Source organism: Micropterus dolomieu, linkage group LG13 (assembly GCF_021292245.1).
Source record: "Micropterus dolomieu isolate WLL.071019.BEF.003 ecotype Adirondacks linkage group LG13, ASM2129224v1, whole genome shotgun sequence".
In the NCBI taxonomy this organism is placed as follows: Eukaryota; Metazoa; Chordata; class Actinopteri; order Centrarchiformes; family Centrarchidae; genus Micropterus; species Micropterus dolomieu.
Window position 1 is genome coordinate 30313632 of NC_060162.1, and position 7494 is coordinate 30321125.

The following is a 7494-nucleotide window of genomic DNA, read 5'->3' on the forward strand; positions in this document are numbered from 1 at the left end:
CACAGGAAGTGCATGTTAGAGGTTAGAAGTTAGAGGTGTTATAAGAGGAAGTGTTCTCGGAAGAGATGAGTTTTCAAGAGCTTCTTGAAGTTAGAGAGGGACGCCCCTGCTCTGATGGCGTGTGGTAGCTTGTTCCACCATCGTGGTGTCACAGATGAGAATAGCCGGGACTGGGATTGCTTTGTGTGAAGGGATGGCAGAACCAGGCGGCGTTCGTTGGAGGAGCGTAGCGGCCGAGAAGGAACGTAAGTTTGTATTATGGAGTTTAGGTAGATGGGTGCAGACCCAGTAGTCACTCTGTATGCAAGCATTAGTGACTTGAATTTGATTCTGGAGGCCACGGGGAGCCAGTGGAGGTCACTAAGTAATGAAGTGACATGAGTTCTTTTGGGCTGATCAAAAACCAGACGTGCCGCTGCGTTCTGAACCATTTGTAAGGGTTTCACCGCACAAGCTGGAAGACCTGCTAGGAGGGCATTGCAATAGTCGATGTGAGAGATAACCATGGCCTGTACCAGAAACTGGGTGGCATACTGAGGTAGGGCCTGATTTTCCTTATGTTGTATAGAGCAAAGCGGCATGAACGAGAGACAGCAGCAACATGGTCTGAAAAGGACAGCTGGTCATCAATCATGACACCCAAGTTTCTCACCACCTTGGCTGGAGTGATAGTTGCGGAGTCAATTTGTAGTTTGATGTTATGGTGGATAGATTGCTTGGCTGGAATGACCAAGAGTTCAGTCTGAGAGAGGTTTAGTTGAAGGTGGCAAGCCTTCATCCATGCAGATATGTCCGATAGACAGTCCGTGATCCGCGCCAAGACAGTGGGATCGCCTGGCGGGAAGGATAGGTAGAGTTGCATGTCGTCTGCGTAGCAGTGGTAAGAGAAGCCGTGCGAGCGAATGATCGGCCCCAGTGAGGTGGTGTAAATCGAGAAGAGAAGGGGCCCAAGCACTGAGCCTTGGGGCACGCCTGTGAAGAGGCAGTGGGAGGAGGATAATTGTCCTTGCCACAAAATATTGTAGGAATGCCCCGAGAGGTAGGATTCGAACCACAGGAGTGCTTTACTCGAGATGCCCATTGCTGAGAGAGCGGATAGCAGGATCCTGTGGTTGACTGTGTCAAAGGCAGCTGATAGGTCAAGCAGGATGAGAACAGATACAATATTCCTCAATTACAATTTACAAATGTTCAATAAATATTTGATTTAATTTATTTGAATCACAAACAAATTAGCACTTTCTTTTCTATTAAGATATTTATTTTGTTGAGGAAAAGGGTTTTGTTTTGAATGTTCTACCTCAGCTTTGTGAAGTGATCCACTGTTTGATCACTGGGCTGCTTTTTGGCATCAAGTGTTTGTCATGTTCTGAACATTAAGAAAAGTTTAAAAGCACAATTAACCATCTGGTTTCTTCAGGAGAAAAAATCAGCCTTTAAACTACTTTTTTCCATATGGCCTAGCCCTTACTCACACACCGCTGTGTTAAAATCAATATAAACAGCAAAAATAACAGAAAAGAGTAACTTCCACATTATAACGAAGGTAGCAAGAAAACGATGTCGGACCAAACTTAAGTTTCACTTTCACTTTCCGGCCGAGCAAATACACAGGCGCACCGCTGAAGAGAGGCAAATAATCCGTGGAGGAAAACAAATAACTGTGAAAGACACACTTTAGAAAATTATTTTAACTGTTGTTATAGATAATTTTTTGGACCTGTGCAAATAAGAGGAGGACGTGATGTAGGCTACAGTTGTTTGAGCTAGACAGAACGATCGGTCTTCCTCCAACCACTTTTTCTTGCGTCTCCCAATCTTGCAGCCATGACTGACGATAACATGAGAGGCAGCCAAACGTCAACGTCGGCAGCTAACGTAAAAGGTAACATGAGTTATATTAATGGCAGGGTCTCGCATTGTCAATTACTAAAAGAAAATCATACAAACACGTTAATTAGGCGTTTTAGGCGACTGTGCATGACCATTTCCCCACCAGTCTTAAACGCACCATTGGCAAATTTAATACCTATAGCAAATGTATGGTCAATTTAAGACAATTTAATATCTTAATTTCCCTGATTTCAATTTAAGACCTTTTAAGACTTTTTAAGGAGCCGCAGGAACCCTGGTGCTTCTTCTTGCTCGAAATCGAAGGTATTGACAGGATTTGACTGGTTCAGCGTCTCTCGGAAGTGCTCGACCCAACGGGCATCCTGTTCTTCCTTTGTTAGCACAAGCTTACCATTCTTGTCCTTGATCGGCGCGGATGACGCTTTTCAGACGACAGAGAGGTCCTTCGCGATTTTGTAAAGCGTGCGCGTCATTCTGATCGGCTGCTTCCTGAGCTTCTGCGCACTTCTTCTCAAGCCAGTCCTTTTTGTCTAGCCAACAGCTGCGTTTTACCGCTCGGTCCAATGCAGCATATTCCAATGCCGATTCCGCCAAGGCCTCTGGGTTTTTTGCTTGATCTCGTTTCTGCTTCACCTTGCTCCTCTGGTTGATCAGTGCCCATGATCTCTCTTGGATCCAATAGCACTTTCAGTGCGTTTTACCACAGTCTCCTTGAAGTCGGATCATTTAGCTTCCATGTCTCCCGCTTCGTTGAGGGCTTCAAAGTAAAGCTGAAGCTGAAGTTGGAAGGAGGCTACCATATTTGGGTCTTTAAACTTCTCAGAGGCGAATGGCCGGACTATCTTTGGCTTGTTCCCATGGCTTGCTACGGAAACGACAAGGAGAAGTTTTCTGGACTAGTGACAAATTATATTGTTTGTTAAATCTGCTCCCGCAGGATCAAAGTGATTATTGAGTGACACATTATCTAAGAATCTGCATAGCTCAGCATCAGGGTTGGTATAGTTTACTTTGAATTATTTAAGAGTATTTGGACTTAATGCTTTTTATACTGTATATATTTGAAAGACTTGAGTTAAAGGCATTATAAGGACCATACAGGAATGTTTTGGCTTCATTATTAAAAGCAAGTTAAGGGTCTCTTCCACCCTCAGCGGTACAGAATAAATAAACCTAACATGCACTTCCTGTGCTCTTCTTCTTCTATCCCCTACAATGATCTTGTATTGATTGCACTTTTTGTTAACGCTTACTTCCTTCCCTCGGTATCTACCCCATTGATGTGATATGTACTGTGAGCTCTTACTAGTATTTATTGCTGCTCTTACTAGTATGTATTGCTTGTATGTTGTTCCTCAAATGTAAGTCGCTTTGGATAAAAGTGTCTGCCAAATGAGTAAATGTAAATGTAAACCTGTCTGTGTGTTAGATACTGTGTACCTGCAGTCAATTGCTGGCTTGCTAATCAGACATACGGTGGATAAAAAAACCTACGTTGCTTCTAGTAGAGTCAACAACATTTCACAGTGGATGACATTTTAAAATGAAAAGAAGCAATTTACAACTGTCACAGATTGTTTTTGATACCTGAATTATGATCAAGAGCCAAGAAGACCTTAGAACTTTTAATTTACTGTAGACTGTGTGAAATGCTGTTATTAACTTATTATAACTTCTTGAGCTATTTATTACCTGACTGAAATCATCATCATAACACTGTGTCAATGCAGTGGCCCATGTCCCAGGTAAAAACTGTATTCTAATTGCCATACAGCCAGCCGTCCTGCTTCAAACAAGTAGCCTAATTGATTCATTAAGTTTATCTGTGAAGGCCCAAGTTGAAAACTCTGTATACATACATTTGTGTGTATGTGTTTGTATACTTGCAGATGCAGAACATATTCTACTGCAAGCTTGACAATACACAACACAACTGACATCGGACATTGTAAGGGTTTATGACCTCCAGGTGAGTTTAAGATTAACTTTGCCATAGCCACAGTGTTCAGTCAACACAGATTGGGACACATCTACTATTGATAGTGAAATCTTACTGTTATTGATGTGATGGCTAGGATGATAAAGCCAATAACTTTCAATTGGCATGACAAAGAATCCTCACTTTCAGACCTTGATTTTTGAGCTGCGATTCGGTTCATACCTCGTTTTTGTGTCACGTGACACGCAGCTGGAAGACAATAAAATTGGTCCAACGTGTAATATTTACAAAATATAGGCCTAGCTTGCACTAACTGTAAATACAGTGTTTTCGACAGATACTTGGGCGGGCCCGGCCAGGTATATTAGCACCTGCCAAAGTATATTTAGCAACCCACGTTTGCATTTTGCAGAGAAACACAAAGAAAGAAAAAATATTATCTGACATTACGTTAATGGACACAGAGGAAATGTTACATTGCGGAGCGATGGTGAATGCACCACTGCAGATGTCATTCACTAACATTAGTTTTGGTTTCGATCCACATGCTGTGTACATTAAAACTGAATCACAAGTGAGTTTATTAAACACGGCGACTTTATGAAACATACCGGTTGTCTTCTATTTCTCACCCATTGTTTTAGTCACTGTATTTGTATAAATTTGACTTGTCTTTTAGGTATTTGCAGTTGAATGGATTTGTTATTATTGTAGGTGCAGTTAGCTCATATCAGCTGATAAATTGGTCAGGCTCTACTCACAATTGCATTGTTTGTATTTTGAAATGCCTTGTTGAAAGATGTTTTAGTCGTTTAAGCTTACCAAGATATGACTTACCTGGAAATAAATTAAGATTTAAGTCTGATGGAAACAAGTTTCACTGTTACATATTTTGTTTATTTAATAAAATAAACTTGAATTGCAATATTGCAGTTAGAGTTAGTTGTGCTTTGTTTTGTTTTGTTTTTGTGTGTTAACTCAGTTTTCAGCTGTGATGCACGGAGCTCTTTCACCAGAGAAGAGCTCATGAACATCAGGGGAACAACTCCAGCAGATTTATTTCCCACTTTACTCACGTCATCAGTGGAATTATTGGACATTCTGGTGAAGGGCTCTCTCGTTCGCCGAATGAAGCGCCATAAGAGAGGGAAACGAGCCGGGTCGCTCGTGGCCTCCGCCAGCGGGGACTCCGCACACCGTTACCGGCAATATTAAACGTGCGCACACTGTGCAACAAACTGGACGAACTTCAGCTATTGGTGGGGAGACTTTTATTCATCTTCTGTTCCGTGCTTCATGGAGACATGGTTGTGTGGACCAATACCGGACTCTGTGCTGCAGCTGGCTGGCTTCCAATCCGATCACGACAGAGCTCTCCGGCAAAACAAAAGGTGGAGGTGTCTGTTTTTATATTAACAATGGCTGGTATACCGACGTGACAGTGATTCAGTAGCACTGTCCCCCCGTGAGTTTGCTTCATTCATTCTGGTCGGTGTTTACATTCTGCCGCACGCCAACGTGCACGACGCACAGCGCATGCTGGCTGACCAGCTACTGTGTGTGGAGCAGTCAAACCTGGACTCCCTTGTTATTGTTCTTGGTGACTTTAACAAAGTTTCTGCCAAGAAGTGTCCAACCAGAGAGGGGAACACTTTGGATCACTGCTACACCACAGTTAGCAGTGCCTATCACGCCGTCACACGCGCTCCACTGGGACACTCTGATCACGTCATGGTCCACCGGATTCCTGCAGGCAGACAGAAATTAAAATTCTGTAAACCTGTAGTGAGGACATCAAAGAAATGGACCAGTGAAGCTGTAGAGGATCTTCAGGTGTGTTTGGACTGCACTGACTGGGATGTTTTCAGGACAGCTACCAACAATCTGGATGAGTAGACAGAGGCTGTGACGTCCTACATCAGCTTCTGTGAGGACAGCTGCATTCCAACACGCACCAGGGTGAGTTATAATAATGACAAACCCTGGTTTACAGCCAAACTCAGACAACTGAGGTTGGAAAAGGAAGAGGCGTTTAGGAGTGGCGACCGGGCCAGGTTTAAGGAGTCAAAGTACAGGTTTAGGAAGGCGGTGAGAGATGCTAAACAGCTGTATGCAGATCTCATGGAATGACTCTACTTCTGTCTGGAGAGGATTCAGACAGATCACCAGCTACAAACCTAAATCCCCCCACTCCATGAACGACTCACGCCTTGCCAATGAGTTGAACCAGTTTTACTGTCGCTTTGAAAGTCAATGGGACAGACCTGACACACATATATTTCTACATCTATTTATGTCAGCTGTATGTCTGTCTGCGTGTAGCACCATAACACCAAAGCAAATTCCTTATATGACAAATTCCTAACCGTCTTTGTTTTATTATTTTCTTTTTTAGAGGGGCTACAGAGTCGAGTTTCATTTGCAGCGAGCCTGCAGCACTATCAACAAGATGATCGATTTGGGAGGGACTGAAATTAGCATAGGAGTCCTCTGTTACTTTGTGACTTGATATTGAATTTAGAGCTGATGGAATCGCATCCTTAAATTTAGCTACAGCAATATCACACAGACATCTTGTATAGAACTTTTTGTCCAATGGCGTGTAGTTCAGCAATACAAACTCAAAAGTTATCAAACAGTGGTCGGATAAAGAGGGATTCTGTGGGAACACTATTAAATGTTCAATTTCAATACCATATACCAAAACAAGGTCAAGGGTGTGGTTAAAACAGTGAGTCGGTTCATGAACACTCTGAGAGAAGCCAATGGAATCTAACAGAGAGATAAACGCAGTACTAAAGCTGTCATTCTCAACGTCCACATGAATATTAAAATCCCCTACAATAATAACTTTGTCCGTTTTAAGGACTAAAGTTGACAAAAACTCTGCAAATTCAGATAACAATTCAGAATACGGACCAGGTGCTCGGTACACTATAACAGAAAGAATTGGTTGCAGTGATTTCCAACATGGGTGCGAAAGACTAACAACAAGGCTTTCAAATGAGTTATAGTTTAGTTTAGGTTTAGAGCTGATTAGTAGGCTAGAGTCGAAGATAGCTGCAACTCCACCTCCTCGGCCTGTGCCTCGAGGAATGTGAGTATTAATATGACTGGGAGTGGTGGATTCATTTAGGCTAACATATTCTCCATCACCCAGCCAGGTTTCAGTAAGACAAAATAAATCAATATCATAATCTGATATTAGTTCATTTACTAGTACACCTTTAGAAGAGAGAGATCTGATGTTTAAGAGTCCACATTTAATTTTCCTATTAGTTTGCATTATTGCTCTTGTGGTTTTAATTTTTATGAGGTTTTTATGCACAGCTCCTCTTCTGTTTACCTTTGATTTAAATAATTTCGATGGTCGGGGGCAGACACCGTTACTATTGGATTTTCTCCAAGTAACTCCTGAGATGGAGGAACAGAGAAGTGTGTTAGACTGCGAAGGGTTTTGGGTGGGTAACTGCTAGCTCTGGCTTTGCCATTGTGGCAACCAATGTGGATTTGAACTTTCAATTTGAAGAGGACACTCTGCCAGTGTGCTCTGCAAGTGTGCTCATTAGCACTGGGAGCTCCCTCTGCTGTCCATAAGGTGCCTCTGCGCCCCAGCCATTTTAAACTCAGCCTCCAGTATTTGGCCCACGCCTCCTTATTTGCATACGCTCCTCAATCCTAAATCGTTAAATGCCCAATCC